The sequence below is a fragment of the Haematobia irritans genome, chromosome 4 (assembly GCF_050003625.1).
Source record: "Haematobia irritans isolate KBUSLIRL chromosome 4, ASM5000362v1, whole genome shotgun sequence".
Lineage (NCBI taxonomy): Eukaryota > Metazoa > Arthropoda > Insecta > Diptera > Muscidae > Haematobia > Haematobia irritans.
The window spans coordinates 220616977-220642172 of record NC_134400.1 but is presented as its reverse complement, the minus strand read 5'-3'; the positions used below and the strand labels follow the sequence as shown (position 1 = coordinate 220642172).

Genomic DNA, 25196 nt, shown 5'->3' with positions numbered 1-25196 from the left:
TTTGTATGTGAATAACTTTGTGAATACATATATCGCAAAAAGCTAAGAAAAATTCGATAAAATTTAATTTTATAGAACCTAGATTTAATTCCAGATAGCTCCATAAAAAATGTATTTATTTTAAAGAAGCCGCGTCTTTGGCTCGCAATTAATACCAAAATCCAAAAAGTGAAGATCAAAATATTTGGATTCAAATTCATTTTGTTTAGTGTAGGCACATTTTCACGCTTTGGATATAAAACAAGCAGAAAACAGTTACCTTTAGGTCCTTTAACTTTTCCGTACTCTCATGCGTATAATCAATTTTACGCTATAGCACTTAGAGGGCAACACTTATACGCCACCATGGATAATTCAAACAGCATTCAAACGGCAAATATGAATAAACTTCACTACTGACACACTCTTGATGTGAAGAAGTCAGTTTGCTGTCTAGCTCTGTTGTTAGTTAGCGTGTGTGTTGTTGTTGTTGTTGTATCATCTCTCTGTGCATTGGGCTTGCATGTGTTGGTGAGAATATTCAAGTGTTGACCTGTATGCCGGCATGAGATCAAAGCAATACAGGAAAGAGTGCAACATTTAAAATAGAGGTAGTCACACTCGTATACACAGAGACATACCCACACTTACGAAGAAAACAACTACAGAGATTGGCGGCATGGTTGCATAGACGATACTCACACTCACGTTTAACACAATCCAATCATAGTTGGCGAATTACTCTTGCCACTCCACACGTGACTTTGTGAGTGCAATCGCGATATAGAGTGTCTTTATGTGCCGAAGAGAGCAATAAATTAAAAGCGAATGAAAGAAATATTGCTCGTTGTTTTTTTTACCTTGTTCTGTAACAATTGTTCTTCATTTAAGCCCTTTAGAATTGTTTTGTCTGAGTCTTTGTTGCTGTTTTTTTTTTTGTTTCATATTCTCTTGAGTGGCCGTCTGATCCATGTGATTGTTGTTGCCACTTTGCTTCGGTTTGGTTTATTCACAGTTGCTTTCAAGCCTTTTTGGCTTCATTCGTTTGGTTACGGGCCTGTTTCATACGTTTGTTGTTTTTCTTTTTTTGTTTCTATTTCTATTTTTGGTGTAAATCAAAGACGTTTGAAAGTTCACAAAGTGTGATGGCGAATAGTGTAGGGCATGGGCTACTAACTGCCTTGAGGTGGGAGAACATGTGATAGTGAATGCCAAGAATGAATTGGTTTTTTTGCCTGGTGTTTTGGCATAACCATATTTACACGTGTAGTAGTTTTATCCATGTCTCTCTCCCCTTTCGTGAGTGAGTGTTTGTTTGCAACGGTATTTACCTCTCTGCGTGATTTATAACAATTGGCTTGAATATTTTTTTGCAACTGCTACTACCCTTCCATTGTTGAATTTTATGTTCTGTTATTCATGATGCAACGCCGACTGTTGTTGACTATGGTGATACTGACATTGGTTTCCATTCTTTACTGCATTGACCTACCAAACAATGTTGAATGTTAACTCTCTCTCTGCATTCACTACATGTGGTAAATTCTTTTGTTGCATTTTTTGCTCTCTCAACACTTTCGACCCATAAATATTATGTTTAGCCAAAAAGTTTATTTAATCTAGGTAGCTAAATTATGATTGGCAGAAACGAAGAGATGCTAGTATGATCGGGGCTACATATATTTCTTATGTTATGATGTTCACATGGTCAATTTCAATCCTATTTCAAATAAAATTACTGACTTGCTTCAAGCTAATTTAATTAATTGATTCCCTGATCAGGAGAGAAGTGGATGAAAACGACCTTTCCCCGGCAGCCCAGTAAAGTAGTTTTAGCCCAACTGAGATCATGCAAGACTAGCCGCCTCAAGACTACATGACACGCGTCACTTGTTCGCTAGCCTTGCTAATCGACTCACCACCACATCTAACATCCCATCTTAGCCACAAAGTTCCTCTACCTGGATATGCGTTTACGAACCCAACAACTCAACAAGGAAATTGACGACAAACTCACTATTAAAACAACAATAATAAATTAATTTAATTAATTAAGTGAAATGAATTCACAGCACCTTGTTCTTAAGGGTCTTTGGATCTGAGATCAATGTTGAATTATAATATTTAACCACTAGATGAAATTGGTGTAAAGTATAGCTTTCTATGAGTCGGATATGGTGAATCGGCAAGGGAGATAAAAAGAATGCTCCATTGAGAACTAGGAGTCTAATTGGGGACGGAAGGAAGAACTTCTAGAAAACAAATTTTCATTTATTCATTCTTTTGAGCTTTTTTCTTCATGTGCTATCCATTAAAAGCGTTTTAACGTCAACTTTCCACATTCTGACTCGACAAGTAGAAATTATGCTACATTTCAAATAGAAACGTCTTTAACTGCCTGTGTATGAAATACAAAATCGACTCGGGGCGAATCTTTCATCTACACGCAAAAAAATAATTCTTTCCTCCCAAACGAAATTGTAGACAAAAAAAGTTCGTTTCTCATTTGCTTTTGATAAACGTGTGATAAATGTTTATTCTTTTCCAGGATGTAAAAACAATTTCATAAAGACTAATTCAAAAAAATTTTTCTTTCTGGCTAATTGCATTTTCCCTCATATCTTTCTTTTTTAGTTCTTAGCACCTTTTTCTGTAATACAAACAATGTAGAAGAAATTATACGATTTTATAAATTTAAAATTTTTTTTACCTTTCGCCTGGACGGAGAATCGAACCGCGGACCATGCAATTTGTAAGACAACACACTATCCACTGAGCTATGTAGCCGTTATTGTTATCAATAGATAATTAACCATATAAGTTATGTTTATATAGCATAGCTTGCGGCGCCCACGAGCCGATTAAACAAACTTTATTTAACAGAAAAATATATTTAGTTGGGCACCGTGGAGCAGTGGTTGCTACGTCTGACTTGCATGCCAAGGGTCGTGGTTTTTTTTTACATATATTCCAAATATGGTCGGAAGATTCCAAAAAAAATGTTTAACATTACATTCTATTAAAAAAATCAATATTTTTACTATGAGCTGTAAAATGTGTCTTCTTAAATACCTAAAGTCAGAAAAGAACAGTGTTTGATATAAACGAAATGGACTGTGTTGTTGGTTCAAAAATAACTTTTTTTTATTGAAAAAATAAAAATTCTGTAACAAGCGAATTTTTTTGGTGAGAAAAGTGTATACTTTTCGAAGCAATTCAAAAAACTCTAACAAAAGAAAAACGTTTTCGGTACACGTTTCCAAACGTTTTTTTTTTTGCGTGTAGATTGAAACTAAAATAACTTTAGATCTATTTCCTAGAAAATCCTGAAATTTGTCATGAACTCATTATTTTTGATTTACTATCGAACACCGAAACAATTTCACAGACTCTGGTTTTCTAGATACCAATATGGGATATTTGACTTATCCTTCGTCTAAAATAAAGTTTTTTAACACTTCCTATTTTTAAACACTTTTTAACTTTGTAGCCAAGATGCAAAAATTCAAAAAATTTAAAGACGATTTCATTAAATTGAAGATTTTTTAAGACGTATTAAAACCAAGTTGAACTTAGTAAAACGAAATTTTATTTCATGTCAGGGCATTCAATTTTAAGTCAAACCACTTTAAGATAAGGACAAAATGACTTCATTAAAAAGTTAATCGACTTTTGGACAAAGAAAACAACTTTAGATCATAGAAATGCGCCGTGAATGTAGGGAAAAATGCTCAAGCCAAAGCTACGAACAGAAACAAAGACTTACGTTTAAAAAAATCGCTCTTCTCTAATTTATGGTTGCACATTCGGGTCCAATGAAGCTCACGAATAGAGTTATATCTCTTTCCTTGGTTATAAGACGCAGGTCTCTTAAAATTAATGAGAGACAAGGTCTCTATATGTGGTATCGCAATAGAATATAGTTTAAAATCCACACACCCGTTTTCTAAGTATTTGCCAATTATTGGCGTATCTAAGTGGTGTTCAGCCACCTCCAAATGATTTTAGATCTAGCTCCTCCCCAAATTTTCAGCCACCTTCTAAAATTTAAATTTTTAGTTGATGCTGAAGCGAACCTATTTCCTTAAAAAAAAATGTATATGTTGCCATGTCCTTGCTTCTTAAACACTCCCTTCCATAGTGCTGATTATAAGCAATTTCTTTTGAATTACTTTCTCTCACAAATGTATTACTGCTAAATAAATTTCTGTTATTAGCTGTCATAATTTTTTGACCACGGGCCGTAAAATTCAATATTGTTTATGACTAAATTTATGGAGTCAATTACATTTTGCTGGTTGTAGGCCACGTTTTAGGTGAATGCGAATGATGATAGTGGTTTGAGTGTAAATTCTTCGAAAAATAAGGACTGTTCTTTTGATGTAAACAATGCCGCAGGATGCCATCTACATCTCCCAACACATAAATTTCTTCCCAAGACATCATAACTCGGCACTTGTCAAGATGAACATTTTTCAAAAGGCAATTTAAAAGATTTAAAATATTTTTTTTGAAATTCATTTTCTGGCTGATGGCTAGGCGAACAACAAAGGATAAAATCACAAAATCCAGGTAACATGTGTTGTTTGTTATGCTTCATTCACCCTACAAGTTTTGGACAAATTCTTGGACTTCCATTTTTTTTTCCAAAACCCCTTATGTTTGCTCCTTTTGCTTTTTGGCTTTTATAAAGCAAACAAACAAAAAAAAAGAAGAGGAATGCATTTCATCTTCAGTACATTTTTTTGTTGTTGTTGCATTCTAGTGAAAGAATTTTTGTATGTTTTTTTGTTTTTTGCCTTTACCGAACAGTGGTTGTATTGAAAAGGCTGTTTTTTAATGCAGACATGCATAAATTATCTAAGCCATAATGAATATGCAGATGATTGTGGTATGACTTGCTTCTGCAGTTGCTTCATTCATTGCCACATTTGAATTTATGCTATTTCACACCTGAGATTATTCAAAGAGTCATTAGAATTTGCATGCATTTGAACGACGACAACAACAACATCTAAAACCAAAAGCAAAAAAAGTTTGCAAATTTTTTTAAGTTGCAGAAGTTTGCAAATGAATTTGAGATTGATGTGTTCGAAAGAGTTCTTTAACTTCGTTCTTGAAATGAATGCATAAATCGGAAAACTGTATAGGAAACAATTTTTTTTCTTACGCAATCCTGAAGTTTGTTGATTTATTAAAATTCCTTCTGACAATGATAGTATATTTTACGGATTTAATTCAACATAAACAAGTAAGTAAAGTAGAAAGTCGGGCGGGGCCGACTATATCATACCCTAAACCACCATTACAGAATTAGTAATCATAAGCATTTGTGGGGTAACATATAGGTCTGGGAGATAAACCGCAGTTGCATATTTAAGAAAATTAAGGGGTACATGTCTATGGGTGCTTTGTGTCAATCTGACTATAGCTCATAGTCAATGTTGCCACGGAAAATGTTCCGTTTACCCTACAAGGACAAAAAAAGTTTCCTACTTTCCCATACATTCCCAAACAATTTTCCCTACTATATTTTTCGTTAAATTTAAAAAATTTTACAAACCAAAAATGGTTCTAAGTACTTTATAAATTTAAAACATGAATATGCAACGTATATAACTTAGAATATAAATTTGTATTACCACCACGGTTGCCACAGTTGGTAGAATTCTAACCAAATTAGTAATCTTTTTTGTTAAATCTCTATAAAAATAAAATTTTGGAAAAAGTTTCTATAAACAAAATTTTGTAAGGAATTTTTCTATAGAAATAAAATTTTGACAATAAATTCTATAGAAATAAAATTTTGGGAAAAAATTCCACAGAAATAAAATTTTGAGAAAATTTTTTATAGAAATAATATTTTGAAAAAAATTTCTATTGAAGTACAATTTTGACAAAATGTTCTATAGAAATAAAATGTTGACAAAATTCTCTACAGGAATAAAGTTTACCACACATTGTTAAAGATCATGCCTTGCCGGCTTCTAATTTCCTCCTCTAGAGCCACCAACATGTAAAAATTATTACAAATTGTGTTGAGTGAAAATGTCCTACATTGTGGCCCTACGTCCCTACAAGACGCTAAATATTAGAAAAACCATACATATAGGGAATTTCCCCTACTTCTAGCAACACTGGCTGTGTTGATATTGCGCCTACGGAGTTAGTATGCCACTAATATTGAGCCCATTATTAAAAAAGAGAAAATCGTTAAATTAGTGTGGGTAATAAATACAAATTTGTTAAAATCGAGCAATATTCTTATGTAAGAGCTACAAGTACGTATAAGTACGATCGGCTAGTACATCAAAATTAAAAATTTGAGTAACATTGGTTAATAAATAAGAGTACTATGGCCAAATTTGGGAAAATCGAGCGATGCATATATATGGAAGCTATATCTAAATCTGAACCAATTTGCATAATATTTTGCGGGTTCGATTAATACCACAAAAGGTTACCTTGTGCAAGATTTGAGTAAGATCAGTTAAGAAATGAGGCCTGTATGGTCAAACATACGGTTATTAGGGGCGAATTTTTCAAAATCGGGCGATACCTATATGGGAGCTATATCCACATCTCAACCGATTTCGATGAAATTTTGCACATATAGTTAGTACTATAGAGGACTGGATCTAGACAATTTTTAGTAAGATCGGTTAATAAATAAGGGTTCTATGGCCAAATTTGGGATAATCGAGCTATACATATATATGGGAGCTATATCTAAATCTGGACCGATTTCGATGATTTTTTGCACATATAGTTAGTGCTATAGAAGACTACATTTAGCCAAATTTGGGTAAGATCGGTTGATAAATACGGGTTTTATGGCCAAATTTAGAAAAATCGGGCGGTACATATATATGGGAGCTATAGCTAAATCTGAACCGATTTCGATGATTTTTTGCACATATAGTTAGTGCTATAGAAGATTATATTTAGCCAACTTTGAGTAAGATCGGTTGATAAATAAAGGTTTTGCGCCCAAATTTGGGAAAATCGGGCGATACATATATATGAGAGCTATATCTAAATCTGAACCGATTTGGATGAAATTTTGCAGACTTGAAGGGCGATAGAAAAGATTACCTTTTGCCAAATTTGGTGACGATCCGTTTGAAAAAAAAAAAAAAAAAACGCGCAACGTGACCCCATTTGTCGAAATCGGGCGATACATATATATGGGAGCTATATCTAAATTTGATCCGATTTCTTCCAAATTCAGTAGCGTTCGTCCTTGTGCCCAAAAAACTCCCTGTACCAAATTTCATCAAAATCGGTTAATAATTGCGACCGGAATCCTGTGAACAACAAATACATGGACAGACGGACGGACGGACGGACACCAAGTGCTAGATCGACTCAGGAGGTGATTCTGAGTCGATCGGTATATATTTTAGGGGTCTAAAATCAATATTTCTGGTAGGCACATTTTTTGTCCGATCAAACTTATTATACCCTGACCACTATGTGGTTTAGGGTATAAAAACAATTTGGCTTCATGCCGCACGGCTGAAACGCATCAATTGTGTGCCATACAAAACTGCTGTGATTGCTTCAGTTGGTTGTAGCATACGACAACACATCCAGCTGGTCCCACCAATTACACAGCATAAGCTTCTTGCCAAGGATATTTGATGTCTAACGGATTGAGATCCGGATAAGTTGGTGGCCATTCTATGAATCGAGGAACCTTCTCTTTAAGCCATTTTTGGTTGAGGTGTACTGAGGAGTCCGGTTGGTCTGAGTTCTGTAGTCTGCGGCCGAAATGTTTGTCTTCCAAGCGCTGTCATTTTCTCGATACTACTCGGCATTTATTTTGATCCCACGGTCGAAGAATACGAGCGGGGAGTGACTTTGGAATGACTTCTCATCGTAGAAAAACAAACTAACTTTTTTGTGCATCTTGAGCTCTTGCAATTTTAGAAACTTTAATAGCTTCAGTCCAATATGCGTTACATCCTTTTTCGGCGTGGATCTCGGTCACATATAAAATGAAAATGAATAAAATGAAATGACACTGGAATATATCTGCTGCCAGACGAGCGGCTTAGAAATGATAGGTTAGGTTAGGTTAGGTGGCAGCCCGATGTATCAGGCTCACTTAGACTATTCAGTCCATTGTGATACCACATTGGTGAACTTCTCTCTTATCACTGAGTGCTGCCCAATTCCATGATAAGCTCAATGACAAGGGACGTCCTTTATATAGGCGAGTCCGAACGGTGTTCCACATTGCAGTGAAACCACTTAGAGAAGCTTTGAAACCCTCAGAAATGTCACCAGCATTACTGAGGTGGGATAATCCACCGCTGAAAAACTCTTTGGTGTTCGGTCGAAGCAGGAATCGAACCCACGACCTTGTGTATGCAAGACGGGCATGCTAACCATTGCACCACGGTGGCTCCCAATGAAATGATAGCAACCTGAAGTTGGTAGCAATACATACCAGCGACATTCATTTTCACAATAATCCTTGAAATGCTCAATCGGTTTTAAGATAACCACTGTTCCTCATTTATTTCTTGTGCATTTTTCTGGCAAACTTTTATTTTATCCCAGTGAATATAAAGTCGAGTCATTCAATTATAGCTGATTTCCGTTCTCATTGCTATTTTCCACGTTCTTCCTGACCCTACCACTCTTTTCTCCTGTCATTTGCCTACTTTACGACGGTATGCCTCGAAAGGTGAAACAAAAAAAAAAACACCAAACTCCAAAACGTTGACTTATGTGATATCAACCATTGAAGCGTATATTTGTCGTTACTTGCTTTTAGATTTTCTTTAACTCGCCTCCTTGGAAAACTTCTTCCTGGGGGGATACCGGATGTCATGGCATATTTTCCAATGTTCTCACAATATTTCTTATAATGCTTTCCTGCCAGCGAAAACAGCACCAACAACTACAGCAAAGTCGAGAGTTCTTGTTTTCTTGATAAACCTTTTATGCTTGATTTGATATAGGGAGTTTTCTCTCTCTCTCTCTCTCTCTCTAAAACAAGTTGGTGGGATCATGAAGTAAAACAAACAAAACATGGAAAATGACATTCAGGTATGAGTTGGCACAAATTGAGATTTATGTTACGTGGAACAACTTTTTTTTTCGTCACATGCAAATCATACCTGCTGATTGACTTATTTTCCGCTACATCACCCAGCTAAAATGAAGTATCCTAGCCAGAAACTCGTTTGTGTGTGTTGGGATGTTAAGGAAATCTCATTAGTAGCATTTATTTGCTTCAACATTTAGTTGGTGTGTTTTTCCTTCACTGCTCGGTCATATATTCTTGTATGTATTTTTGTATCCATCCTTCCTGTTGCCTGAGATCTGTAACTTCATCACCATTTTCAGATGCGTTTAATTACAGTTCACTTTGTTGTATTTTTATGACATAATTGAATGTGGAAAACATTACTACAGAGCTTTTTTCTCTCTTGAGTAACACATCCGTAGAGGCTACTTTACTTGTGAAATGAGAGAAGAAAAATTGCGATAAAATTTTAAAGAAAGTTTCAATGCAAAAAAAGAAAAACTTGATAAGAAATTTTTCACAGAAAAATAAATAATTCTAAGACTTCTTATGATTGTGACAAAATATTTAAATATTAGTAAAATTTCTCCAAAAGTTTCTATAATAATAAAATTTTGAAATAAAATTTGAAAAGAAATTTTCCATAGAACAAAAATAGCAATAACATTTACTATAAAACTAAAATTTCCACAAAATTTTCTACAGATAAAAAGTCATAGTGTCTTTGGCAATAATGCTCATTGTCGGCCTCTTAGTCGATCTAACGATGTTCGTCTGTCAGTCCGTCGATTTGTGGACATATCTTTGTGATCAAAGTCTAGGTCGCAATATTAGTCTAATCGCCTTCAAATTTGGCACAAATATGTGTGTTTGGGTCAGAATAGAACTCTATTGATTTTGGAAGAAATCGGTTCAGATTTAGATATATCTCCCATATATATCTTTCGCCCGATTTAGACTCGATTAGCTTGAATTTTTTCACAGAGTTTACAGGTAACAGTTTAGCAATATGTACCAAATTTGGTCAAAATCGTATCAAAATTAGACATTTTGGATTTAAAATCAAAAACAAAAGCTTCTAAAAACGAATTAAATTTTCCTATACCTGTAATATCTATTGACTGACAAATTGTAAAGATACTTGTGTGAAATTGAATAAAAATGACTTTGGATTTCAATATATCCCATATATTTATTGTGCTCCGCCCAGGGCATTAGTCGATTTAAAATTGAGAAGTCTAAAATATTTTGTCCAAACCTTTATATATAGCAAAAACAAATTGGAAGGATTTCAGATGGTTTCGAAAATGGATACTACAAAGTGGTGCAGGTTATAATATAGTCGGCCCCGCCCGACTTTAGACTTTCCTTACTAGTTTATATAGATTTATTATTAGTGCGGAAAATGACTAAAGGATAGGATAGGTTAGGTGGCAGCCCGATGTATCAGGCTCACTTAGACTATTCAGTCCATTGTGATACCACATTGGTGAACTTCTCTCTTATCACTGAGTGCTGCCCGATTCCATGTTAAGCTCAATGACAAGGGACCTCCTTTTTATAGCCGAGTCCGAACGGCGTTCCACATTGCAGTGAAACCACTTAGAGAAGCTTTGAAACCCTCAGAAATGTCACCAGCATTACTGAGGTGGGATAATCCACCGCTGAAAAACTTTTTGGTGTTCGGTCGAAGCAGGAATCGAACCCACGACCTTGTGTATGCAAGGCGGGCATGCTAACCATTGCACCACGGTGGCTCCTAATGACTAAAAGATGAAGCTAAATGCCGAGGCACCAGTTGCCGAATTTACTAATACGGAAGCAAGCCAATTGTCGAAACAATTAGTGTGGATTGCTGAAATACTTAGTGCGGAAACAAGTTAGTTGCCGAAGCTACTAGTGCGGAAACAAGTTAGTTGCCGAAATAATTGGTGCGAAAGCACGCTAAATACCGAGTATCTTAGGCGGAAACAATCTAGTTGCCGAAGCAATAAGTGCGGAATCAGTCTAATTGCCTTAACGATTCGTGCGGAGGCAAGCTAATTGGTGAAACAATTAGTGCGGAAGCAAGCGAACAGCCAAAGCAATTAGTGCGCGTTTGTTAAAAAAAAAAAAAAAAAAAAAAAAAAAAAAAAAAAAAAAACAAGTAAGGAAAGTCTACAGTCGGGCGGGGCCGACTATGTTATATTATACCCTGCACCACCTTGTAGATCTAAATTTTGGATACCATATCACATCCGTCAAATGTGTTGGGTGCTTTATATAAAAAGGTTCGTCCCAAATACATACATTTAAATATCACTCGGTCTGGACAGAATTTGATAGACTTCCACAAAATCTATAGACTCAAAATTTAAGTCGGCTAATGCACTGGGGTAGAACCAGGGTTGGCCTGTCACAAACTGTGACTTTTGCGACATACATTTGCGACGGTATAATACGTATGTCGCAAAAGTCGTAAACTTACTGTAAAAAACCTAATTTTGAATAGAAGAAATCCTAAACATTTTTTAATTTAGTTTGACAGCATTCGCTGTGAGTTTCTGCAGAAATTTGTGAAAGTTTTCCCACGGTCAAGTCTATTTTCTTAGGTGGTATCGAAATTCCCGTTGGTGAGTGTGCAAAATACCTTGGGGTTATATTGGACAAGAGACTGAACTTAAAGCTAAGAAAGGGCGAAAAAAACCACGGTTACCTGGTACTCGTGCAAAAGCCAATAGGGAAAATGTGGGGACTGAAACCGAAAATTGTGAACATTCCTAAGAATTGAAACTTCTTCGCACATACAATCGTCTTGCATATCATCGAATTCGCTGCCTAGCTGACGCGACTAAAGTATTTTGTGTTAGCGACTTTTGTTACTTTTTCTACATTTGCGATGTGTATGTGACATTTACAACTTTGCGACAGTCGCAAACCTAAAAAGTTTGATACAGACCATCTCTGGGTAGAACACATTGTTAGTAAAAACAAGTAAGGAAAGTCTAAAGTCGGGCGGGCCGACTATTTTATACCCTGCACCACTTTGTAGATCTAAATTTTCGCAAACGTTTATTTATGATTTATCGCTCGATATATATGTATTAGAAGTTTAGGAAAAATAGAGTCATTTTTACAACTTTTCGACTAAGCAGTGGCGATTTTACAAGGAAAATGTTGGTATTTTGACCATTTTTGTCGAAATCAGAAAAACATTTATATATGGGAGCTATATCTACATCTGAACCGATTTCAACCAAATTTGGCACGCATAGCAACAATGTTAATTCTACTGCCTGTGCAAAAGTTCAACTAAATCGGAGTTAAAAATTGGCCTCTGTGGTCATATGAGTGTAAATCGGGCGAAAGCTATATATGGGAGATATATCTAAATCTGAACCGATTTCAACCAAATTTGGCACGCATAGCTACAATGCTAATTCTACTCCCTGTGCAAAATTTCAACTAAATCGGAGCAAAAAATTGGCCCCTGTGGTCATATGAGTGTAAATCGGCCGAAAGCTATATATGGGAGCTATATCTAAATCTGAAGCTATTTCAATAAAATTTGGCACAGTTGACTACATTACTAATTGTACTCCTAGTGCAAAATTTCAACCAAATTGTGGTAAAACTCTGGCTTCTGGGACCATATTAGTCCATATCGGGCGAAAGATATATATGGGAGCTATATCTAAATCTGAACCGATTTCAATAAAATTTGGCACACTTGACTATAGTACTAATTGTTCTTCTTGTGCAAAATTTTAAGCAAATTACGGTAAAAATCTGGCTTCTGGGGCCATGTAAGTCCATATCGGCCGAAATATATATATGGGAGCTATATCTAAATCTGAACCGATTTCTTCCAAAATCAATAGGGTTCTATTCTGAGCCAAAACACATACTTGTACCAAATGTGAAGTCGTTTGGACTAAAACTGCGACCTAGACTTTGATTACAAAAATGTGTTCACGGACAGACGGACATGGCTATATCGACTCAGGAGCCCACCCTGAGCATTTTTGCCAAAGACACCATGTGTCTATCTCGTCTCCTTCTGAGTGTTGCAAACATATGCACTAACTTATAATACCCTATTCCATAGTGTGGGGCAGGGTATAAACAGTTTAGTTAAAACTTTTAAAATGAAGCTACATTTTTTTCTTTCCTGTTGGGTTTACTCTTTTTGGGCGTACGGTTATGGATATACAAATCAGATGAAATTTTCCTCAATCTGTTGTACTTATCATGTTTCTCTGATGCAGTCTTTAGAGGGATGTAATTAATTCGCATAATTTTTCCTTCTTACAAATGTATGTTCATGGTATTTTTTTTTTGCAATCACAATGATGTAAAACAATTCACCACATTATGTTTTTCATCACTGAGCACTATGAATAAATTGTGAAGTTGACAAACTATTTTTATGTGTTCCACAAATGCCCTTAAATGAAGAATGCACCAACTTTTGAGAGTTTTAACAAACTGCTAAGTAGTATAACATCACAATTTTGAATCAAAAACTTTTTGCATGATGCAAAATTGTTTGCCATGGCAAAAAAGCCTTTACACATTTTTTAATGGTTCTTCGCATAGTTAACAACATGTCAAAGTTTATGGGAAATCTGAAGACAACTATTTTTCTGACACATTGCTTAAATGCTGCTTGAAGCCAAGAGGTGTGTGAAACTACTCAAAGCATCATCACATCATGTGAAATTCATGTTGAAAACTTCCATGATAAGTTGTGGCGGTTTGTTTAATTTCACAATCATGTTGTGGAAGACTGAAGATACAGTTTCACCAATTACATCAAGGGAGGAATGTCAAGTTTTTACTAAATAAGATACGATACATGCTCATTATCGGGATGAAAGTTTTGTCGAATTTAACAGATAACATTTGCATATTGATTTAACATTGAATTGTATGGTAATGGGAAAACTTTGAAAAATATAGAAGATTGATGGAATTTCATTTCTATTTAATGCTACAGTGGCTTACTTTTAGCCTATGACACAGAAATTTCACGAACATTTTTCTAATTAAAGTCTTAATTGAATTTTAAAAAATATTCAATAATAAATTTAATTGATTCAAAAAATTTTTTTAATTGAAACAAAAATCAATCACAAAAATTAATAGTATCAATAAATTTTTTAATTGACTTTCAATTAATTTTTTTTTAATTGATTGAAGACATTTCAATCAAAACATTAATTGGATCAATTAATTTCGTGATTGAATCAGATTGTTTTGTGCATTGTTGATTTTTATGGTGCAATGGAAAAAATTTCTGAAATTGTTTCAGATCTTAACATCCTCATCAGTTCCCTGTTTTCATATGCAATATTTTTCTCAGACAATATTAGTAAAAACAATCTTCTAGAGTTATCCAATAAAGAAATACAATAGAAAAAATGTTTACTTTCCAAATACATCGTTCTAGTATATTGCGGTTGGTTACTGGTTGGATTTGATGCCAAAATCGATAGTCAAGATTTTGTCATGAAATCCAATCAAGCGCTTCAGATATGCGCCGATGCGATTCAGCAGCGATATGCAAATGGAAATTCGGCCCATGAGTATATTATTATTTTTTATGCAATAAAAAATCTTGTTTGCCCACTGATAAGGTCTATGAAACTTCAAAATTGGAACAATATTCCGATATTGGTTTTATTTTTGGGAGCGCAAATTAATTTTTCAAATGTTTGAAAATTTATTCCAAAAAAATCAATTGAAGTATTGTCCATTGTCGGACAACATGCGGATACCGTGACGAAAATTCGACTCGCCTTTTGACTCAATCAGCGAATCGACCCATTTTTTGTCATCTTCATAAGAACGAAAATACTGATCTGGCAGGTCATGCGTCTTTGATCGGAACAAGTGGTAAGAAAAAAGATTAATGTCAGGGTTATGAAGCGGATAGGGTAGGTCGTCCCATATGAATGTTTCCAAAAAAAGTTTTTACGGGGTCTGCAACATTTGGTCGAAAATAACCAAAATCTTTGGTTATTTATCGTCCAATCATCGGCTCCAACGAATCAATTGAGTTCGATACTAAGATCTTGTGATCGTTTCACACGGTTGCAGCACCTCACAGTACACCACACCCAGCTGGTTCCATCAATTACACAGCATTAGCTTCTTTCGTAGATATTCGGCTTTAGCGTCGATGTTGGGTCATGACTCAGGTAACCCATATACTTGTTTTGCTTGGGATTGTCGTAGTATATCCACTTTTCATTACTAGTAATGCATGCAAAAATCTGTTCTTTTGTGGCCTTTGGAGCAGCTGATCGCAAATGAAAAATCGCCATTCGAAAAATCGAAAATCGTCCTTCGGCATCAAGATTAATCGAAGCCGAAGCGTTTTTAATTTCATATCCAATTTGTCCCAGTCAAACCAACCAAATAAAAATAAAACAAAAAGCTCAAAGTCCTCCATTAGGGGAAACATGACTCCAAAGCTCAATAAAATGGAGAAAAGTATAAAAATGAAAATGAAATGGATTCATATATTACGGAGCCTACATTACGGTAACATATTTGAATTTTAGAAAAGTTCTCCCTTTCACCAATTACGAGCAGCGGCAATAAAATATTTAAACGCTCCACCGGCAAGCGTGGTCACCGAACAATTGTTCAGTAAAGCGAAAGAAGATCGAATTTACATGGATAAAATGTACAAAAAATTTTGTTTTGAATTTTGAATTCTAAAAATTCTCTAAGAATATTATAAGACATGGACTGAATACCTTTTATTGTTGCTTTTCATGCCTTTGTTCTATAAAATATGACAATATGTAACAAAAATACTCCAAACTTCTTTAATTTTAGAAAATTATTCGCCTTTGGCCGATTATTGTGTTTTTTTTTTGCCGAACTTCGGCTTCGACCAAAAGCTTCACTTCGGTCGAGTTCTATCTTCCACATTAAAATCAGGACTTTAGAAACGCACAAATCACCTGGCGCATGTTGAAACGAAGCAGCATTCACCAGATAAGCTTCGGAGAGTACTCGATGCAAATGCTGTTTTGTGGACACAAAACTTGAAATACTGAGAGCCGAACAATAAATGTTTGGTTGTGTGGCTAGTACATTTACCAGAAATTGCCAAAAACCCCACTAATCATCTTCAACCCTATACTCTTGGTTGTGTCTTTAAGATAAAAATTAAAAAAAAAGTTCATCGCGCTCTTCTTATTGAAAAATTGAATTCAGCGACGAAGCTCATTTTGGCTCAATGGGTAAGAATTGTCGATTTTGGAGTGAAGATCAGACAGAAGTACCGCAAAAGTTACCAATCCATGCAGTAAAATTCACAGTTTGGTTCGGTTTATCATTGGACCGTACTTCTGCAAAGATTACGGAAATAGTAACGTAACTGTGTATGGTGAGCGCAACCGCGATTTAATATCCAACTTTGATATGATCACCCTAAACATGTTTCAAGAGCATAAAGCACGGCACACATGGAACATGTTTGTCTCAAAAATATTTATTTCTCGCCAAACATAATATAGATTAGGTTAGGTTAGATTAGGTGACAGCCCGATGTATCAGGCTCACTTAGACTCTTCAGTACACTGAGTGCTGCCCGATTACATGTTAGGCTCAATGACAAGCAACCTCCTTTTTATAGCCGAGTCCGAACGGCGTTCCACATTGCAGTGACACCACTTAGAGAAGCTTTGAATCACTCAGAAATGTCACCAGCATTACTGAGGTGGGATAATCCACCGCTGAGAAACTTCTTGGTGTCCGGTCGAAGCAGGAATCGAACCGCGACCTTATGTATGCAAGGTGGGCATGCTAACCATTGCACCACGGTGGCTGCCAAACATAATAAGCTTGCTGAAAACAGATACATAATTTCCGAGAAAATAATATGATTGCGACAAACATTTTACAGATTCGCCGTGAAAAATGAACCATTATCCTCTTGAAACAGGTTTGTGGTGATCATATTCCTTATCTGCGTGCAAACTCATAGAAAAAATGTATTCCAATCCATTCAGCCGTTTTCCGCGGTTACCGGCTCTTTAAAATTCCCTCGTTCCAATACAAAAGACCTTATATTGCATTTTATATACCTCCACTAATTTGTTTGTAATCCCATTACTGTCTTTAAAACCTCAACCAATTTTCTTGTGTACTTTGATTATTTACATTGTTGGGTGTAGTAATTGTGAAAATCCTTTTATTCCACATTCTGCTAATCAGGATTGTAGTGGTATCCTGCTTGCATCCTTGTACTCATCTGGGTAGGATGAATCCGCTTTCTAATTTGCAAATATTGTAAATTACGTTTGGTACAATATCGAAAGGATAATGCCCTGTAAGCTCTGAGAGAATGTTGCAAATTTTACCCCTGAAGCCTCACCCCACCACAGGTCGTAACATTTCTGTGGAAAACATTGGTCCGGTTCATATCATCCTTGTGGTGCGTTGACGTTGACTGTGTGGCGCGTTAATGAACGAATTGTCGTTATTCAATTGTAATTAATGACTGGCTCAGAGAGCCGGTTAAATGGATGGATGGATGGATGAGTGGATGTGTTAGCGGTTGCTTGGAAGGCTGTTGATGCATTGGCCACCTGTGCGTATAAGTGGCCTACTTTTGGCAAATGCATAGGATGAGACCCACTTGAACTCAGTATTAATCATACGCCACCATAACCAGAACTAAAATATCAGCTGCCACCTTAGCGATATATGGAAGTTGAAAGGCACGCAAACACGCCACGCTCATATATCCATCTACTTAGGGTATGGTCAGACTAGGCAAATATTTGCCCAATATGAGTGTTAAACTTTTTTCCGGGAGCTCTCTCGAAATATCTCGATACAAGTTTTTGAAAAATATTCTCATCGTGATGTAATGTTTTCAATATGAGTGAAAAAATCTTTGCTGATTTGATTCCTGGCGAGGAATTCATTTTTGTTTTTCTGGCAAATATTTGTCCAGTGTGACAATCCCTTAACATTGTTGGGCATAGTAAACCACTGTTGCCGGATGTTGTCGTTTGTTTAACTTTTAATATGGAACGGTTGTTTGTTTTAAATGTAACGCTCGTTCAACATCGTTTGTCTTTGCCTTGGGCTACATGATGCCTGTCCGTCTGTCTGTCTATATGTCTGTTCGCATTGCTCATTAAATCAATGATGAATCAAAACGGAAATGAAATTACAGAGAAAGTTTTACAGAGAATAACAACGAATGATAATTCAATAACCATGTTTTAATTATTCTCGGACACTTTTCACACATTTTTTCCCTTTCCCGTTTGTACTTGACATCTTGGTCCTTGAGGGATTCATTAATCTACTTTTCAGCATATGTGTTAAATGCATAATTATTTTATTACAATGAATTGTGAACAATTAATGAGATTATTCATTTGGAATGATATTGTAGTTGCTTCGGTTTTAAAAGCTCAATTTCTTTAGTTGATTTTCATTTCCATGCCACAAATCCACAACAACTTTGGGTAGTCGCAAAAGTCTTTTCGTATTTTGTCAATAGATGTCGTTGTAGATGGAGAATTATATTTCATTTAACAAAAATATAAATAAATAAAGAAAAGTTAGAAAAGTATATACACAGAAAATAATATTATAATTTTTGAGCTAACAATAAATTGTTGTTACAGAAAATTTTTAAGTTCAACAAAATTTTTGTTGACATAACAAAATGTTTGTTGATATAACAAAATTGGATGCTAAAGTGACTAAAATCGTAATTGTATTTACAAATTACGTTGTTAGCTCAAATTTAAACATAATTTTAATTGTATTGACAATCAAATTAATTGATATTTTTTTTTTGTGTAGGCGTACCAAAATAAGTGAAATTATTGAAGCAATTGGCTATTGAAAGCGCCACGTATCAGGTTTCTTTCATTCTGGAAATTTCGTTGTCGAAGATGTAGCTCTGTCTTGTCGAGCTATTGTTTCAAAAAGTCAATGAAATTATGTAAAAGGTTGGCCAGGACCATCACATGAGCAGTTATGACATTGCCAATGAACTAAACATCCATTATTAAACGGCTTAAAACAATTTCATAAAAAAGAGTGACTACAAAAAGAAGGTCCAAGTTTGGGTACCACTGATCCCCAGATTGGATTCCCGGAGCCTCTTGGGCGGTCAAATTCCATCCGAGCTAGTTGAAATGTGTTGTCAATATATGCCTTTTACTAACCATGCAAACTCGTCCTTATATGTCCATAATTATACAGAGGAGCTGATATGTATTGCAACAAACCTCAGGTTGATATAATTTCTATACCGTCTCGCCTGCCAGCTGACAGTTAATTTTATGTTTACAAGTTACAAAAGCATTTTGATTTATTGCACTCAGAAATAAAGTTATTCGTAATGGAATGCAAGCGTTAATGCTTTATATTTGTATGGCAAACCACAAGTGCCTATCGTTAGAGTTCTCCAGCATTTAAATGTGAATAAATCTTTTATTTCTCGTACCATTGCTCGTCGTACTGGTAGTATTGCATTGGGTCTAAAAATTGGACCAAAATGAAAACTGTAAGAAATTATACGAAAAGTGAAGGCCAGATTTGATCGAAATCCATGCCGCAGTTCTAAAAAACTTGCTTGCTTGAAACTGGCCAGTTGCGATATATGGATTTATGAGAGCCATTTCAAATTGAGTAGTTTTGTGAACAAACCAAATGGGCGGGTTTACTTGCCAAAGAGGTCAGCTGAAAGTCCACACCAACGATAGACCACGAGCGCCGTCGATGCTAATGGTGTTGGTGGCACGGTTGCCACTCGGGCCAAAAATAATTACCAAAATTTGGAGAAAAATCTTTTATTTCTATAGGAAATTTTGTCAAAATTTTATTTCTTTAGAAAATGTTATTAAAATTTTATTTCTATAGAAAATTTTGTCAAAATTTAATTCTATAGAAAATTTTGTCAAAATTTTATTTCTATAGAAAATTTTGTTAAAATTTTATTTCTATAGAAAATGTTGTCAAAATTTAATTCTATAGAAAATTTTGTCAAAATTTTATTTCTATAGATAATTTTGTCAAAATTTTATTTCTATAGAAAATGTTGTCAAAATTTTATTTCTATAGAAAATTTTGTCAAAATTTAATTCTGTAGAAAATTTTGTCAAAATTTAATTCTATAGAAAATTTTGTCAAAATGTTATTTCTATAGAAAAATTTGCCAAAATGTTATTTCTATAGAAAATTTTGTCAAAATGTTATTTCTATAGAAAATTTTGTCAAAATTGTATTTCTACAGAAAATTTTGTCAAAAGTTTATTTCTATAGAAAAATTTGTCAAAATTTTATTTCTATAGAAAATTTTGTCAAAATTTTCTTTGTATAGAAAATTTTGTTAAAATTTTATTTGTATAGAAAATTTTGTTAAAATTTTATTTCTATAGAAAATTTTGTCAAAATTTTATTTCTCTAGAAAATTTTGTCAAAATTTTATTTGTATAGAAAATTTTGTCAAAAGTTTATTTCTATAGAAAATTTTGTCAAAATTTTATTTCTATAGAAAATTTTGTCAAAATTTTATTTCTATAGAGAATTTTATCAAAATTTTATTTCTATAGAAAATTTTGTCAAAATTTTATTTCTAAAGAAAATTTTGTCAAAATTCTATTTGTATAGAAAATTTTGTTAAAATTTTATTTCTATAGAAAATTTTGTCAAAATTTTATTTCTATAGAAAATTTTGTCAAAATTTTATTTCTATAGAAAATTTTTTCAAAATTTTATTTCTATAGAAAATTTTGTCAAACTTTTATTTCTATAGAAAATTTTGTCAAAATTTTATGTCTATAGAAAATTTTGTCAAAATTTTATTTCTATACATAATTTCATCAAAGTTTTATTTCTATAGAAAATTTCGTCAAAATTTTATTTCTATAGAAAATTTTGTAAAAAATTTATTTCTATAGAAAATTTTGTCAACATTTTATTTCTATAGAAAATTTTATTTCTATACATAAGTTCGTCAAAGTTTTATTTCTATAGAAAATTTTGTCAAAATTTTATTTTTTATAGAAAATAATTTTGGCAATATTTTCTATAAATTAATTAAAAAAAATAATTAAAAAGTTATTTCTATAAAATATATTGTCAAAATGTTATTTATATAGAAAATTTTGTCAAAATTTTATTTCTATAGAAAAATTTGTCAAAAGTTTTTTTCTATAGAAAATTTTGTCAAAATTATATTTCTATAGAAAATTTTGTCAAAGTTTTATTTCTATAGAAAATTTGGTCAAAAGTTTTTTCTATAGAAAATTTTGTCAATTTTTTTTTTTATAGAAAATTTTGTCAAAAGTTTTTTCAAAATTTTATTTCTATTGAAATTTTATTGCCTTTTATATTTCCGGATTGGGAAACCCTATTGTTGCAATCTGTCAACGGACAGATCTATTGCAAAGCTTGAAATTTTTGAGGTTATAGTACGTTTTGACATACGAGCGCTTTTGGGTTGTTTACAGCAACGTTGAAGATTCATCTAGGCAAAAAATGGAATTAAATCGTCTACATTTTCGTGCGACTATTTTTTTTTGACAAATTTCAACAAGGATTAATTAAATTTTTGGGGATCTGGCTCTCTCAAGGACAAGTGTTTATCGGTGATAAGATGAATTCAAACGGGGTCGTAGTTCACTCCCAGCAAAATCCACTTTGGTCAAGCTCTTAGCTACATCACATGTCCCGTTCAACTCAAATTCGACTATTAGACTATATTGTTAAAATTCGATTATTGTGATCATTTGACCAACATCAAAAGTCGCTTAGTCCGTTTTGACGATTTGACAAAAAGTCAAAATCCCAATATAGTTCCAACTTGGGAAATACATTTCATTGGATACAAATTCAAAACTAACTCAGTTTGATCCAATGGAATTCAATTGCATTTTACTATACCCATTTCAATTTCATAATATCCGTTAGCTTGCTCCAAAAAGATTCCTTAAACTTCTCCGCCGCCAAAAAAAAAGGACATAAGCATAGGACACGATCTCTTCTCTATAGCATTGTCCTTTGTCTGTATAAAGGCGTATTCAACGATGTCCTCTGCATTGAACGTGATTGACACATATCAACGAGTCATCTTCGTAGTAGTGTCGTCAAGTCCTAGCTTCTCTAATTCAGTCAACAACAGAAACTCAACATCGGATGACAAGATGGAACTAAATTTTAAGTATAAAGTCTATTGACATCGACATCATTGTGGACGTGGACAAAGAAAAAATTCGAGAGATAAAAAAGACAATGACATCGACAAGGCATAAACTTAACGCTAAACTTCCTACTAGACAAGGATAGTATCACACTCATACACTCACACAGAGACACACATATATATGGCCAACAACAGGTCATAGCGAATCACTTGACATGTTAACCGGAAATAGATTAGTGAGACAAGCTTTTATTGTGTCCAAGCTAAGAAATGTTGAAGTCAGTCAGTTTCATTATTAAATATTGAAGAGAATGACACGAATGTCCTTATACATGACCAAGCATTTCTCTTTTATTGGTCATAATATAATGACCATTTTATGGTAGTCGAAGGGGAATGAGAACGAGAACGAGAAGAGTGTAAAGAAGAGGCCAGGAATCCATAGATATTTTGTTTTTCTTTATTTAGTGCTGTCATTTCATGTCCATTTTATTCTTTATGCAAGTCGTTCGTTTGTTATTTAATGACCTTTTCCCCTATTGTCTTAAAAATAGATTTAGCTGTTTACGCACATTTATCTAATCATCATTTTATTTTTCTTTTGTTTCAGGTAATGACTATGATCACACAATTGTGGGTTTATGATTTATGTGTGGCTATAGAAAAAAACTAATGACGATAAATCCGTATTTATTGTCCTTGGCCTTTCAAAGGCAATCATTTATATGTAGAATAGAGATGTGTTCGTGACACGAAATTGTCGAGACACGCGGGAATTACGTGAGTCGTGAATAAAATTTATTCAAAATCACCATAACGACAAAATTCACACTTACAAAAAATTCACCTCCATGATAAAATTTACGAGGACGATAAAATTCTCGTCGTTTTTCATTTCATTTCATTTATTTATTCCAGTCTATAGATATATAAAAATCCTTGCAGACTATGGCTTATATCTAAACATATATTAAATCTAATTTCATTAGAAAATTACACAATAAAATCGAAAATTACACAATAAAAATAAAAACTAGAAACTCTTTACTTGTTCTATTTTAAACCTTTACCCAATAATGGTTCCGTCGCGATATATGAAAATGTTCCAAAATTTGAAGAAAATGTTACAAAAAAACTACGAAACAAAAAATCTTATTTTGCAAAATTTTATTTCTATAGAAAGTTTTATGTCCATAGAAAATTTTGACAAAATTTTATTTCTTTAGAAAAATTCTCAACATATTATTTCTTTAGAATTTTTGTCAAATTTTATTTGTACAGAAAATTTTCTCAAATTTTTTTTTCTATAAAAAATTTCAAAAAAAAAAAAAAAATAATAATAATAATAATAATTTCTACAGAAAACTTTGTCAAAATTTTATTTCCATAGCAAATTTTGTCAATATTTTATTTCTAAAGAAAATTTTGTCAAAATCTTATTTCTATAGAAAATTTTCTCAAAAATTTATTTCTACACAAAAAAAAAAAAAAATTTCTGATTCAATCACGAAATTAATTGATCCCATTAATTTTTTAATTGAAATGTCTTCAATCACAGAAATGATAGTATCAATTAAAAAATTAATTGGCAGTCAATTAAAAAAAATAATTGGTCCAATTAAAAACTTAATTGATACGATTAATTTGTGTGATTGATTTTTGTTTCAATTAAAAAATTTGTTGAATCAATTAAAATTTTAATTGAATATTTCTTAAAACTCAATTAAGATTTAAGATTGGAAAAGTTTTCGTGAATTTTTTTTCTGTGTATAGAAAATGTTGTTGTAAGAAAGAAATCCTCCAGATCCTTATAGAGGGTTTCACCTTAAAGTGTTTTTTATACCCTCCACCATAGGATGGGGGTATATTAACTTTGTCATTCCGTTTGTAACACATCGAAATATTGATCTAAGACCCCATAAAGTATATATTCTGGGTCGTGGTGAAATTCAGAGTCGATCTAAGCATGTCCGTCCGTCCGTCCGTCTGTTGAAATCACGCTAACTTCCGAACGAAACAAACTATCGACTTGAAACTTGGCACAAGTAGTTGTTATTGATGTAGGTCAGATGGTATTGCAAATGGGCCATATCGGTCCACTTTTACGTATAGCCCCCATATAAACGGACCCCCAAATTTGGCTTGTGATGCCGCTAAGAGAAGCAAATTTCATCCGATCCGGCTGAAATTTGGTACATGATGTTAGTATATGGTCTCTAACAACCATGCAAAAATTGGTCCACATCGGTCCATAATTATATATAGCCCCCACATAAACCGATCCCCCGATTTGGCTTGCGGAGCCTCTAGGAGAAGCAAATTTCATCCGATCCGGCTGTAATTTGGTACATGGTGCTAGTATATGGTCTCTAACAACCATGCAAAAATTGGTTCACATCGGTCCATAATTATATATAGCCCCCATATAAACCGATCCCCCGATTTGGCTTGCGGAGACTCTAAGAGAAGCAAATTTCATCCGATCCGGCTGAAATTTGGTACATTTTGTTAGTATATGGTCTCTAACAACCATGCAAAAATTGGTCCATATCGGTCCATAATTATATATAGCCCCATATATACCCATCACCAGATTTGACCTCCTGAGCCTCTTGGAAGACCAAAATTCATCTGATTCAGTTGAAATTTGGTACGTGATGTTAATATATGGCCTCAAACACCCATGCAAAAATTGGTCGATATCGGTCCATAAATATATATAGGCCCCATATAAACCGATCCCCAGATTTGACCTCCGGAGCACCTTGGAAGAGCAAAATTCTTCCCATTCGGTTGAAATTTGGTACGTGATGTTAGTATAGGGTATCCAACAACCATGCAGGAAGTGGTTCCTATCAGTCCATAATTATATATAGGCCCCATATAAACCGATCCCCAGATTTGACCTCCGGTGCCTTTTGGAGAAGCAAAATTCATCCGATCTGGTTGAAATTTGGTACGTCGTGGTAGTATATAATATTTAACAACCATGTGAGTTGAAAT

The 25196-nt window shown here is 33.9% G+C and overlaps 1 protein-coding gene across 5 annotated transcripts in view; it reads left to right on the top strand.

Moving 5' to 3' along the window:
• app (Palmitoyltransferase app) overlaps positions 1-25196 on the top strand; it is a 540773-nt gene that overhangs the window by 72960 nt on the left and 442617 nt on the right. The gene's annotated exons all lie outside the window — the stretch shown is intronic.